Source organism: Leptodactylus fuscus, chromosome 1 (assembly GCF_031893055.1).
Source record: "Leptodactylus fuscus isolate aLepFus1 chromosome 1, aLepFus1.hap2, whole genome shotgun sequence".
Classification (NCBI taxonomy): Eukaryota; Metazoa; Chordata; class Amphibia; order Anura; family Leptodactylidae; genus Leptodactylus; species Leptodactylus fuscus.
In genome coordinates, this window is record NC_134265.1 from 111,622,835 (window position 1) to 111,638,166 (window position 15,332).

General features: G+C 41.0%; 2 protein-coding genes across 2 annotated transcripts in view; one reads left to right on the forward strand and one right to left on the reverse strand.

The window, feature by feature from the left end:
- The window catches only part of RSPH14 (radial spoke head 14 homolog), a 172,739-nt gene that overhangs the window by 76,818 nt on the left and 80,589 nt on the right, over positions 1 to 15,332 (forward strand). The window lies entirely within an intron of this gene.
- Positions 1 to 15,332, reverse strand: part of GNAZ (G protein subunit alpha z) — a 109,634-nt gene that overhangs the window by 49,549 nt on the left and 44,753 nt on the right. The window lies entirely within an intron of this gene.

Here is a 15,332-nt window from a genome sequence, read left to right on the forward strand (position 1 = left end):
TTTTCCTTTTAAGGACAGCAAGAAATCCTTAAATTGCTTAGAGATTTGATCAGTCCTTTGTACTTTATTAGAAAGCTGCCTTTTGAATAAGTACATGTACACACTTATATTCTTACATTAAACACCAAGCCTGAACCCATCATGTAATAAATCTCATTCTCTTTATCTAATGAAATTGATATTAAAGTGTAACTAAACTTATGAACAACTTTTGATTTTCTGGCAGAATTTGAGTTATTAATACATTTTGTAACACACTTTAACAAATTTTAGCTCCTTTCTGTGAAATCCTGCATTTCTTCATTCTTTCTTTGACTTCTCTATTGAGAGTTTCCCCCTCTTTATCACTGTATATAGTATATAAGCTTATATGTAGTGAAGAGAAAATGAGGATGGGGAGGGACACTTAAAGCAGTTATATCTCGGGCATTATAAAATGTAAAAACTTGCTGTAGTTGTATGGAAGAGGAGATTCTCCTCTTTCATATATGACACTAAGGCTTGGTTCACACCTGTGTCTGGGTTTCCATTCTTCGGATCTGGTTGGGCCGGTGAGTTACTGCTTTGATCCAACTAGATTACCATACTGCTCCACCCAAAGTCTTAAAAAAAGGGGTGCGTGTGTCAAAAAACTGTTGTTATGGCACATCTTAGTTGCACATTAGGGCCATGTGCCCAAGCTGCACCACTGCTATTCCAGTTTGCTTGCTTAGCACCATTACTAAAGTCCCCCCACTGATTTTAAACATGGACAGTATTCAGTAAGAAGCTTTGCGCTCTCTAGTGGTAAAAGTAGCCAAAATATAGCACACAGAGTTTTCTGTAAACTCTTCTGCTAGTCAGTCTGTAACTAAGGCCCAGTTCACATCTGCATTTGGTAATCCATTCAAGAAGTCCGCATGGGGACCCCCCGAATGGACTACCGAATGCATTGGCAAGCGCTGTGCAGAAAAAGCACATGGATCCCCATAGACTATAATGGGGTCCGTGTTCTTTCTGCGCGGTCTCCGCATGAGTCATGCAGAGAGGAAAGTAGATCGTGAAGTACTTTTCCGTCCGCATGCTCTGTGCGGACAGCGCGCAGAAAACACATGGACCCCATTATAGTGTATGTGGTCCATGTGCTTTCAATGCACACCGCTTGCCAGTGCATTCAGTAGTCCATTCAGGGGAGGGGTCCCATGCGGACTCCCGAACGGATTACTGAATGCAGATGTGAGCCAGGCCTAAGGGGGCATTCACACTTGCGCCCCTGTCCACCTGCCATGTTTCCATCCTAATCCCTGGAGAAACTGCATAGGGGACGGCTTGCCATCGGGCAGTTTAAAAACCCATTCATTTGATTGGGTTTTTAAAGCAAACCGCCGGTGTGTGTATGCAGCCTCTCTGCGGTGAAACGTTTTTTTGTTGTTTTTTTTTTGCACGGACACAAAGTCCTACATGTCCAACTTTGTGTCCTTGCAAAAAAAAAAACCTGTTTCACCGCGGAGAGGCTGCATACGAACACCAGTGGTTTGCTTTAATAACCCATTCAAATAAATGGGTTTTTAAACTTACCGCCAGCAAGCCGTCTGCGAATAGCTTTTCCGGGGATTACAATGGAAAAACAGCGGGCGGACAGCAGTGCAAGTGTGAATGCCCCCCCTTAGTGTAGCTACCACTAGTAAATCCACAGTCTCGTGGGCTGGTCAGTCTACAGTCCAGGGTAAGCAAACAGTCCATAGTCTAGTGTAAACGCTAATCCCTATCAGTCCACAGTCTTCTGTAAATGCTGCAGTCTGTCAGACAGTTAGGCTGGGGCCATGTAGAATAAATGCAGCGTTTTACAGTCCCTTAAAAATCCCATCCATATTGCAAAAAAACATGGTGAGGGGGCACCTTGTCATTTCCAAAACCATTGCAGTTTTGGAAATCGCAGCATGTCGATTATGCCTACGGAAATGCCTGCGGTTTCCCTATTGGTATAATTGCAGCAGAAAGCCTGCAGAAGAAATCTCTGTGGACTTTCTGTGAAAAGCACTGCGGGAAAAACCGTGAAGCATTGCCGCTGTAGTTTTTCCCCCCGTTTTTTTAGTGCAGCCCACTACATGGGGCCTTAGCCTTAAAGGGATTTTCCCAACACCAACTTTTTTAAAACTTAAACAACCATCTGACACTTGATAGACCATCTGCAATGACTTCACACACCTCCTATGTGTCCATCTGTTAGCACAGCATATGTATGGGTATGTAGTCCTGTCCAAATAAGCAGTTATAGGAAAGACAAAGATAAAGTGAGCATGCTTGTCCTGAATGACGATGGACTACAGATCATATGGTACATAGAAGAAGAAGGATCACATTGGGCTTTTTCTAGTGACTTACACACTTTTGCTAATTGTTTTCAATGGGTGATATTTTGAAAGGTATTTTTATATGAAATATGACTGTGATGGGAATTTCCCTTTAAGTGCTACAGCCAGTTTGGTCACAGTCTTGTGTAACCAAGAAGTCCTCAGCTCGTAGCCAAGTGTAAATGTAGCAGTGAAATAGTGCACTGCCTATAGTAGATGCTTCTGTCCACTGTCTAGTGTGAATGCTACACCAAGTTATTTTGCACAGGGGCAATTCCTCTTGCCAGCTTTGATCATATGTGGTTTATCCATTGTGGTATCGACCTCCTTTAAGACTATTATTTCCCACATTTTCGAAGTGATCTCATTGCATAAGTGTGAGGTATCATTTTATAGTCGTGCCTTTATTCTGGTTAATCCTAAAAAGACATGACCCCTTATTATCTGTCCTGCTTTTTCTCTACTGCAGTATAAGGGTGTCTGCTTTTCGCTTCAGCCAGCAGATACCAGATAGCTAGGATTACCATGGCAATCTCACTACAAGCACAGTGACTCAGCACTACATGACATCTTAAAGATCTAATTCTGGTCTGTGGGCATCCTGTTCTAGAGCTACCAAGTCAGACGTGTAGAAGAAAAGATATGGCTTCTACAATTGAGTCATCCGTACACGTCCCTAAATGAGTGCCCTTATAAGATGCCATATAAATTAAAGGATATTTAAGATGTATTTGATGTATCTAGACCCCACCACTAAGACATCCAGGTGTCTTCCTTGTTGACGCCACCCTCATGTAACTGCCCAGTTATCATAGTGTGTGGTTTCATCATTTTCCCCATCTCAGAGTATAACGTCGTAGACTACTGCATGTAAACCAGTAAAATCATTCATCTATGGATACCGTGTTTTTTGTCTACACCTTTTAATCCCTGTATGCTATGAGGATCTTGCCACCAGTTTAGTGTGGGCCGACCCCAAGGGTCAAGACTTGTGCATGGCATCAATGGGACAGCCAGAGTCAATGGATAAGCTGAGGTCAAGGTAGGTAGGTAGGTAGACAGCTTGTAGAGGTCAGATATAGGCAAACTAGTAGAAGTCAGAAAACAAGTAGCCAAAAACACCTTCATAGGAACATTAGGAATCAGAATGGGGGAAGATGCCTTAAAGGGGCATATCCATGAACATAACCATATTTAAATTTGTAGACAATTGTTACACATATAAGTAACTGAAAATTTTTATGTTTTAAAGATTTTCTGAAATAAACTTACTAGTGACAGACTTTTGTCTTGATATTTTGCCAATTAGACTCAGGCTAGACCACAGGTGAACAGAATGGTGGGTAGAATGGAGGTGGGATAGAATTACATACTAACCTTTATAGCAATGTGAGATACCGTACATCTCCTATTGGCTGGTTAACCCAAATGATAATTTTATCAACTAATATAAAAAATCCAAGATAGTGCAAGATGCTGAGAGGGTATCTTCATGCTGTGTGCCATTAAACTGCTGTTCTATTATCCTCTGGCCTACTTCTTCATCATGAAATGTCCTTTGGTCATGAAGAAATGGCTGTGTCTTCTATACAAGGATTGGGAATCAATTAGCCTAGTAACTACAATGAGAATTAGCTCTCAATTCCTGAGCATCATTTCCTCAGGCATCATCCAGTTTCTTCTATACTGGCATCATATTTTTAGACTAATGTAAGCTGACCACTTTTCTACTAAATCTTACAGGTCAGTGCAGAGAATGTGTAGATTTAGATTGAAGCCCCAATTTGCAAAAATACAGCATTCCACTGCAAAAAAAAAAAAAAAAGTTGCGCTTTACAGTACCTGAAAAGTTATATTAGAGGTAATAAAACTGAGCAGAGTTTTGGTTTTTATGCTGTGCTTCACTATGTGGGGCTTTAGCCTTAGGCTAGGTTCACATCTGCTCCCAGTCTCCACTCTTCTCTCCACATTTTTCTGTCCTTTTCAGACAGACACCCGGTGAACACCATTATAGTCCTGGGGTCCGCAGACCCCCCAAACAGAAACCCAAAAGCAGGTGTGAACCTAACGCTAGTGTGTGTTTTTTTTTAAGCCCACCAATGGCCAGGGATCCCAGGGCACTTTAGTCTGACTTCATAACAAAGCATACTAATGCAAATAATGCTATATTCAAATATTATGTACACCATAATGGAAACCCGACCGACTCTATAATAGTTACTGGTATCCATCAGAATCCATGTGACATATGACAGATCCATCCCAAGCTAGCTTTCCATTTTCCTGTAGCTATGAGATAACATACATACGCCAAGGCTGTCGGTGATGTGACCCTGGCCTAATACTGATTTACTCTACAAAGAGGTATCTGAATTGTTTATACGCCAGTCCTAAAGGGTGGCCCCACATACGCCACTATTATTAAGAGGCACAGTCCTGAGAAATATCATTGTTCTAGTCACAGTGGTGTCAAGGTTTCTGAGTCTGATGGATCCATGACAGATATAACTATATTATGAATCATTTTGTTGATCTGTTTGGATCCAATTTTTATTGACTTCTACATCTGCCAGGTATACTTGTTGTTTCTAGGGTGAATAATGCTGCATGCAGTGCTATTCATCAAAAAGAGATGCATGCCTGATGAAAAATGTGAACAGAGATATAGTTGTATAGATTCAGCTGGAAGAATCTATTTGCTGTGGTCTGTGAGTGCATTTTCTACAAAATCAGCCTTTATAAATGATAAATTTTAGGTTTTAGTCCAATCCTCTTTTGATGACTGGGTTTTCTAGTATATTTCAGTATACACATTAGAAGAGATGGCAGAAGTGAATCAGCAACGGCATTAAGGGAAGGAACTAGGTCATAATTTTTTCTTCTTCTTTTTTTTATAATACTGAAGCGATGTGAAGCAGTGGATCCGACTCTAAATAACCAGATACAATAAATGTGATGCCTTTAGAGAAACTTATCTATGCGGTTGTCTCCATAGTGCTGCATTGAGAAAATTACATAAAATGTTGAATATTTTCAAATGCAGAAAAATGTCAGACCTAATGGAATAGCAGTAATATCCTGTGTAAATCATATAATCTTGTCAAGATCTAAAATATGAAAACTAGATATAACTAGACATTAAAGTAAAGCACTCTGAATTTAGAATGACAGCAAAGGGCCCCATTAAAAAGGACCTTTCACCTCCTGGGGCACATGCGGTGTAATACTCCGCTAGAAAGCCGACAGTGCACTGAATTCAGCACACTATCAGCTTTCACGTTCTGTGCCCCCGGTGAAGAACTATCGGTGCCAGTACCATAGCTCTTCACTGTCAGAAGGGTGTTTCTGACAGTTAGTCAGGAACACCCTTCCTCACAGCAGCGTCTATTGTGCTGTACTGTGAGAGCAGGTAGGAATGTCTCCTTCCCCTCCTGATAATGCTTGTCCATAGATGAGTACTGGGGAGTCGTTCCTCACCACTCAACGTCATGGCTGGGCAGTAAGGAACGCTCCCTCTCACAGTACAGCACTATAGAAGCTGCTGTGAGGAAGGGAATGCCTGACTGACTGTCAGAAACGCCCTTCTGACAGTGAACAGCTACATTACCGACACTGATAGCTTTTCACCGGGGGCACAGAACGTGAAAGCCAATAGTGCGCTGTCGGCTTTCTAGCGGTGTATTACACTGCATATGCCCCAGGAGGTGAAAGGTGATCTTTAAAGGGGTTGTCCCATCTCAAGGATCCTATCTATACTGGTAGCTTATTATTGAAGACTTTTCCTAAGTATATTGCTTTCTAAGTATATTCTGCTTTCTTTGCAAACAGTACAGTACATATCATTCACCTATTAGATGCATAATATATGTGAATATTACATGCATACAGCATGCATATCATTCATATATTAGATGCATACAGCACATATCCCAGCTGGTGTGGGGTGTTCCTGGGGGTGGGCCTGAAATGCCATAATTTTACCTAAGCAAATCTTAGCAACTAAGGTGTATTATATTAAGTAGTCTCATTACGTGAACCACAAGTACCACTGTATTGATGACAAAAATTGGGTATGTTTATGAAAACTAGCGCAAAAGCAGCCAGTATAGAACCACTGAAAATGAGGGCCACATTTGCTAAAGGTGTCTCTGTTTGCAGCTATCTATTACTATTGGCTGATTTCAGAGTACAGACCTCTGTTGAATTTGGGATTTTGCCCCTATACAGCAATATTCTGTCCACGGGTGCCAATACAGTATTCTACCTAACAAAAAGTTGTGAAAAGTTATCTAAGGGTGAATTCACACTACGTAAACGGCAGCTTATTCTGAACGTAAAACACGTTCAGAATCAGCGGCGTATAAAGCAGTTCCCATTCATTTCTATGGGAGCCGGCATACGAGCGCTCCCCATAGAAATGAATGGGCTGCTTTTTTCACTACGAGCGCTCCCATTGAAGTGAATGGAAAGTGCCCGCATGTACGGCTAGCTCTGCTCATTCCAAGCCGTACACGCGGGCACTTTCCATTCACTTCAATGGGAGCGCTCGTAGTGAAAAAAGCAGCCCATTCATTTCTATGGGGAGCGCTCGTATGCCGGCTCTCATAGAAATGAATGGGAACTGCGTTATACGTCACTGATTCTGAATGTGTTTTACGTTCAGAATAAGCTGCCGTTTACGTAGTGTGAATTCACCCTAAGGGAGCATTCACACGGAGTAACGCCGGACGTGTATTACAGCCGTACACGCTGGCGCTACGGCGGGCTGCCGAACACTTCCCATTCACTTCAATGGGAGCGCTCGTAACGGTGGCGTTACGAGCGCTCCCATTGAAGTGAATGGGAAGTGTTCGGCAGCCTGCCGTAGCGCCGGCGTGTATGGCTGTAATACACGCCCGGCGTTACTCCGTGTGAATGCTCCCTTATCGTAGATTTCAGCTATATAAATGTGTCTAAAATATACACAAAAGCTATCCACACCTTTGAGTCTTAAAGCAGAAAATGTAGTAAATGATAAATGTGTCTACAAAGAGATGTACCAATACTTTAGTGTAATATACACTAAGTATAAGGCTCTACGTTGCAGAAACGTAGCTTTTTTTGTTGCTGATTTTGTTGCAGTTTATTGAGCTAAGGACAAGAATGGCTACAAAAAGAATGGGAACTCTATAAAAAGTTTTTATACTTCTCCCTTCTGCTCAATCCACTCCTGACTTTGGCTCAAAAAAACCACAACAAAATAAGCTGCGTTTTCGCAATGTGGGGCTTCAGCCTAAAAGTGGCACAAGCAACTTAGCACGTGGGCCAATATTTCTAGAGCAATTCTGAAAGCAGAGCCGATAAGTTAGAGCCTTATTTGTACAAAGCTGTATGCTCTAAATTCTCCCAATATGTATATGGAGAGGCGGCAAAGTACAATAACCTCATTATACATAGGACATGTCCATAAACAGAATATGCACTCACAGCCAAAAGACTGCTGGCCTAGAACGTAGCATCATATGAGTGAGATTTCCTATCCAGTTCAGTTCATCAGTCTGGAGATGAAAGAAATGACCCAGAATACTTTGAAATCATTTGATGTAGAACATATTAACATTACAATAACATAATGCATGTGAGAGGCTTATGATTAAAAAGAACAGTTCAGCTTCAATTGAAGACAAAACACACAAATTCTGAATAATGTTCTTATCTGAAGAGAACTTTCACTAATGGAAGAGTAAAAATAGGGTTAAGTCTGCTTCAACTGGGTGACCACTAAACAGACAGCACATGATCGATCCAAGGGGGTGGCCAAGATTAGAACAATCCTATACAAACATCCTTCCACAGAAATTTTGCACTTATACCATCCACGAGGCAGCTCCAGCACAATACAGAAACTAGGTACTGTAGTGAAATGTTGGTATCAGATGTTCACCTGTCTAAGGTCCAAAATTTATAAGGATGTATTCATATGCTGCGGCCGAGGTGCACTTAAAAAAGCGTCTTATGAGCTGTGGTTCTGCCATGGTTTTCTATGAAGTTGCTATTTTCGTACAGGCGCACCATGACCTCACCATCTGAATACCACCTACAGTATAGGAACACAGTAAGTCTCTGATTTGGAGTTTTCCCATGGGAATAAATTCTTAAAGGGAATATTCCTAACAAAGCTGAACATGGGAGCCCAAGTGTAAGAAAGCATTACTCACTTCTTCCCAATCCCCCACTAATCCAATGTCCCTGCTATACTTCACTTACTGGTGTATCCAGAAACACAGGGAATGTCTGGAGTTACAGGTTGGATCTGTAATCAAAAGGATCAGACATGACCAAATCCAACATGCCCAATCTTTCTCCCGGGCAATATCTGCTGCCAGAGAAGTCCCAGGACACCTTCCTACATGTTAGACTCGTTCAGTTGACTTATTTCTAATAATGGTGGATCTTTCAAAGTTGCTACATATTAAAGATCTAAGCTTCAGAGTCTCCGTCATGTAATGCTTTTAAGCCTGTACATAGTAATGGATTTCTGTGTAAAAGTTTTTTGTCTGAATATTATAGTGTTAAAAAGCAAACTACTAGATCATCATTATTTATGTACTCTTTTAATAAACACTTTATTGAGGTTTTTCAATTTTCCATAAACAACTACATCTCCAAGTTATGATAGCCTGGTAAAAAAAAAAAAACATGTATTAAAGGAAAAAAAAAAAAAAACCACAATAAAGTATCAATGAAAACCACATTTCTGTTTGTTAACATAAGGTGCTAAGGTCTACAGCGACTAAAAGGAATATCAAGAAAAAGGTCAGACCAGGGGACAGCTCTGCTATAACAAGGACTCTCGGGACTCCCCCTATAGTTATCTGCAGCTTTATGGTGAGGTACTGTTATACTGGGTGCCTATCTGGGAAACGGATTCCTGGCCTTGGACACTTCCTGGGTCCATAAAGAGCCTTTCATCCGTTTCATATGTTAGGCACCATGTAGTATACTGTAAGCCCTCCATCAGATGTTGAATACCAGAATGGCACCAATGTTGTAATAAGAAGGATCTCCAGTTAGTAGAAAAAAATGTCTTTATTGTCCCCACTTCAATCTTTTCTAACCCCACCAATGTTTGTAACTATGCAATTATATTGATAATGGAGGGAGGCTGTCGCCATTTTTGATGAGTACATTCTGCCAATACAGTATGGAGGAATGGAGGAACTCATTGGGGGGCCATGCTGACCCCAAGCCTTCAGATGTCATTGATTGAAGAATTAAGACAAGTGAATTGAGTGTCAGGCTCTCTCTCCAGAGACTGGCCACATATTGTACCACCTACTTCCAACACTTCTCAAACTGTGGACGGGACCTCACTTCATGTCACATCTCCGTAGCTAGAGAGTTGAATCTTGGGTATGTCATTTGTCTCTCTGGAGAGGTGCAAGTAGTATGTGTCTCCTTCACTTTTCACTAATGGTGTGTAACTGTGATTTGGGGATGGGTATATATCAAAGACTTGCTGAGATATATCATTTTTCTCTAACAATTGCTACCCTCCTCTTGACCATTGATGGGTGGAAAGAAACAAATTAATCTTGTAGGGATCCATACAGGGAGCAATAGTATGTATAGTAATGTCTATGCCCAATAATTAATCAAAAGGGTTCGGCATCTACTTTATTTAATCTTTTGTGATGGAACGATAGTAGCTAGATAAATTGGCTGAAGCATATTAAACCAACACCACAGATAGGTCAGGATTACCTTAATACAACAATTTGTCCCCATGAAAATTCAGGTCTCTGTTGCCAATCTATTTTAGAATTTGCAAATAAGGAATCTGGAGCACTGAAGATCGCTCCATTGCTCCAAACTGCTACACCCCACACATCTTTAATACGCCCTCTTTCCTTCCTCACTTCTTTAAGAAACAGGGCCATGCTGAAATCTAACTGTGTTCTCGCAGTCACCCCAGCAGATTCGAGCAGTGTAGGGCATATAAGGAGCATACCCTTGGTACTCCAGACTGCTTGCTTTCATACTGTGAAAGAAATGAAGATCACAGCAACGGCGACTGGTACCAATTTTCATGGAGAAAAAAGCATTATACTCAGGTAGTTTAATATACTTCACCCTGCTGACAGATTCCCTTTAAATTGAGGTGGCCAGAGAACTGGCAAATGGCCACTACCTCATTAAATGTGGTCTGTCATTTATGATCTGGTCTCATCAACTGTAAGGGGGTGTACGTTCCCTGCTCATGCCATCTCCTCAAAGTTTACTAGTCACTCCTGGTTTGAATTGAGGATGGCACCTAAGTGACATGTATTTTGAGATGAGGAAAAGTAGCTTAAAGGGGTTGTCCAATTTCACAAAATAAATGTTATTTGTAAAAGTTATACAACTTTCAAAAACATTTTTTATATCAATTCCTCACTGTTTTCTAGATCTCTGCTTGCTGTCATTCATTGTTTACTTCCAGTGGATGAAAATTAGTCCATCAGTCCTCATTTTTGCCTTGCCAAATTAGTCTGGTAAAGTAACCCTGGATTACTGATACATTCTTGTGCTTCAACAGTAGTAAGATGGTCTGCATGGGGTAGAGCAGCTGAGCAAATGAGACCATTTTTATTAGGTGGAAGCCACCCATAAATGACAGTAGGAGATGCTGCCATGTGAGCAATTGTGATTTTATCGTCACTATCAGTGGGGAGCAATGAATGTAATAGGTACCGTCAGGTGTTTCTCTTATTTTGTCTCCCAAATACATGACGTGAGGGGTTGTGGGTACCAACCAGTAATTTAAGGTCTTCCAAAAGGACTGCAGGGCAGAGGATGCCCAACTACAGGACTTAACTTTTTGCTGTGTTTATGTGGTAATCTGAGAAGGTCTGATATTTCTAACAGTCTGTAGGAATCTCTCTAGGTTCTCCTGGGGGTTTCGGCAACCTGGAAGCAAAAATCATGAGCTTCAGCTCATGCCTACCTATCCCAATACCTCGGTAGAGTGAGAATGCCACCAATTTACATACGAGGAACTCAAGAGCTATACAGAGGAGCACGAGTGATGGGTACACTCTTGGTGCATCCCCTTGCAGAGGGAAATAGGGAAGACCACAAGTCCCGGGTCTATATGCATGTGGAGGAGCCATTGTATAGTCCAGAAGGAGAGGGTCTAAAACTATTATCTTATACCTACCTTGTCAAGGACTGTTTGACACATTCACATGCTTTTTTAGCATTTACGGTGAAGCTTCCAGTATGGCATCTTCTCCTGGCTGAAGATTCAACTGAACTCTAGCCCACACCAACAGACCATTCCAAATGTTTGTCTCTTCCAAGCAGTTCCAGACAAATCCCACATGGGACTGCCCCATAATTTTGGACACCAGTTTCAAGTTCATGTTGATTAAGGATATGAGTCTGTAGAAACTGGGTCACTAGCTTCATGGCTTAAGTAGCAGATTAATGTGGGCCACCTTAGACTCAGTGGGTACCCTGTTGATATATAGGATGGTATTATAAAGCTCTTTTATAATACCACTAAGATTTAGGTAGGTGCTTAATAGCTCTTTTGATTTTCTCCTTCCCATTTTCTCCATTTAAGAGTTGCCATCCTTTCTCAGTTAGATGGTGTAAATCAACATATTCAAGGAACACTTTCCCGCTCTTTAATCATTTTCTCCCCATCTGAGTGTAAGAGCCTGTAAAAGTCCCTTAAAGCAGTATTAATAGCTTTTAGGTTTGTAATTGTATGGCCATGTGGTTTCTTTATTGCCTGTGCTATATGTGTATTGGAATATAGCTTCTCACTAAACACGCCAGTAGCCTACTTCCTATTTTATTCCCATAACAGAAAAGCTTTTTCTCTCTCAAGCCACTACAAACATTTTCCCTATGTTCCAGGCATAGTCCTGTCCTTATTCGGCTTCATTGGGTCATTTAAGAAGGACGTAAAGATTTTCGTAAGCTCATCGATCGCTCAGTCATAACGGTATGCTATTTTATCATACTGAGACTTGAGTCCTAAGCTTATGACTGCTTTTTGCTATTGACCAAAACAAATTTGAGTTATTTTTGTGTGTGCTATTATAATAGTCATATGCAAGCCACCAGTTGCATAGACGGTCTTTACAAGCATCATCCGCTAACAAATGGGTGGGGCAGCTCTGATTTTTATAGATCATAGGGCATGGTCTGAAACAAATGATCATTTATGTTTAGAGCACCATTATTTCCATGGCACTATACACATGAAAAGGGTTTATATATGTAATAAAAAGCACAAGCACACCCTGCCCGTAAGGCCTTACAGTCTACAAGGGAAGGGGGTAAATTCTCGGATTTCATTACTTGTGTAAGGGACGGCATTTTGTGGTTACATACCATATGCACGTCCATGGACCAACAGTATGGACTCCCCAAGTAGAAGAGGTAGGAATCCTAGATAGAGACCAAGAACCTCAGTATTAACTGGTTTCCTGGCTCTGCTTTATATTATGCTTTTCCCTTAACATAGCATGGTCAGGTGTTGTAAATTTAGATTCTGGTCCCAAGGAAGTTTTTTACTACATTTATAGATGGACATGATGGACATGATTGTATACCCACACATAAGTTTACATTTTTGCCTCTTTTATGTGTTATGGTACATTTATAGATATTTTATTGAATATTCTTATGCCCTTTTCTACAGCATCTGGTTCTCCTGTTCATCTAAACTATACCACTAGAAATAACAGCGGCTGGTTTCACAATTTTTTTGGATTTTTTTAATGCCTTCTTTAATACAAAAACATTAACTCTACATACATGCTTTTAACATTTTATAGTGTTTTTTAGCCTCTTTGGCATTTCTCTCATGCTTCATTCTCTTGGTTTGACTTTTATTTGAGGTGTTTCGCTATTAATTTCATTATATGAAGGAAAATGGCAGACATAAAACGCCCCCAAAAAAATACTGCGCGAATAAAAAACAGAAACCAATACAAGTGTCTTTTATGGCATTGGAATAACTCCGGCGTGGATTCATGAAGACCTGCACATTATGGTGTAAATGTGAGTGAATTTTGGTAAGGCCATTGTCTCTGTCCATACCACATAAAAGCGTAAAAATGCCACTTGCAACTAATTCACACCAATATAGCGGCACAGATTGTTAGTGAATCTACCCTTGTACGTCACTGGTAGGCTGACAGCCACCGCTGCTGTTCTTCATCTACTTACGGTTAGTGAGTAATGGAGTTAAACTGACTGCGGAGGGACCCTGCTGTTAGGACTCTCTCATGTTCTCCGTTTTGGCTCATTGTCATCGTGGGTGTCCCCTCAATTACCTGATCATGAATGAGGAGAGCATTTTACTGGGCGTTATGGACACCAGACAACATAACTGTCTGATTTCTGAATGCTCCAGTACGTATTCTTTGTATACGGATAAATATATAAACATATTTGCTATTACGTGTCCTTTACTAGATACTAAGTATGTGCAGAGAATAAAATAAATGTGTTCCTGATGCGTCTTTTGTTGTATAGGGACAGCGAGCGTGCCACTGATTTGTCAGGGGGTGTTTGGGCAGGATGTACGAGTCTCTGCTTTGATATGATATTGAATGATATATTAATCTGTTTGACAGTGTGTATTGTCTATATTCCTTAATATCCTCCTGCCCCAGTTCTGCTCAGCAGCCCATAAACAGCAGCATTAGAGCAGTGTCTTCCATTACTGCCTTCAGGGAGCATGCTGCTGGAGAGCTCCTGGCACTGCTACCCCTCCCCCCCTTCTTCCTCTTTACCATGTACGACCCAGGGATAAAGACATCAGAGCCCACACTTCTAACCGCTAGCTCCTTAAATATGGATTGTACTAGAGCAGCTCACTAATATATCCCATGAATCACTATGTTCAGCTCTTAACATCACAGACACAATGGGACTATGCAGTTAGGATAAAAGCTGCAAAGCAATGGATTAATCCGGTTATGTATTCAGTTTAAAGGGGAATTACAATGTAAATACTTACCACAATTGTTTCTACCAATACAAAAATGTAGCACAAACAGATATTTCATCTGCAGTAGACATGGTCGTCTTCAAGCATGACATGTGGTTATTACTGGTATATCAATACTATGGAGGACTGGCAGGACGTGTGACTAAAATAGGAAATTATGGGGTTGGGTACACAGCATAAACCTAGACTAGGCAGTCTGGATCTGGCACATTTCTCAACTGCAGAAAACCACTAGACACATTTGGATATTATGGAGCTTGGGGCAAACAAGTGCGCGTTTTGTGTATTCCACCGATACATGTCTCTGAAATGATTTCCATCAAAAACTGGTGCAAAAGAACTACCGCAATTACATAATCATAGGGGAAGATTTAATATTTAATAGGGGAGTCTTAATATTGGCCCTGACAGGCGCTGGAGTTAGTTATAGTAAATATGTCGGGTCAAGGTGTCTCAGAAAAAGGCAAGTGACGCAGAGAATGTGGTGCATCGATGGCAACAGAAAGTACCCTACAATAAAAATGTGCCACATTATCACACAACTACACCCAAAAAACTGCTATAGATGTATTGATGAATTTTCCATAACCTCAGATTATAACAGACTATGGTCAGAACAAATGTCCAACATCAGATCAAACCAATTATCTGTCAAAACTTTATATTTTTGACAAACTAAGCTTATGATTTTGTTACGTGTGGTGCTTACACTGATGGAGGGGTTATCCAGGTTTGCTAGGTCAACAATATCAGATGAGTGTGGCTCTGATGTCCAGCAGCCCTACTGATCCTTTTGACCTTCATGCAGGTGGTTTGGTGTTGGTATGCTTTTTTTTTTTTTTTTTAACTGCGGAGGAAAGCGTGGCCACACTTATATAGTGATCCAACACAAAAATGTATACCTGAGGGCTAAGGCTAGGTTCACACTTCCTTCGTTCGGGTCTGCCAGGTTATATAAGGGTTACCCACTATATAACCCGCTATAATGGGGTCTACTGGGTTTCTGC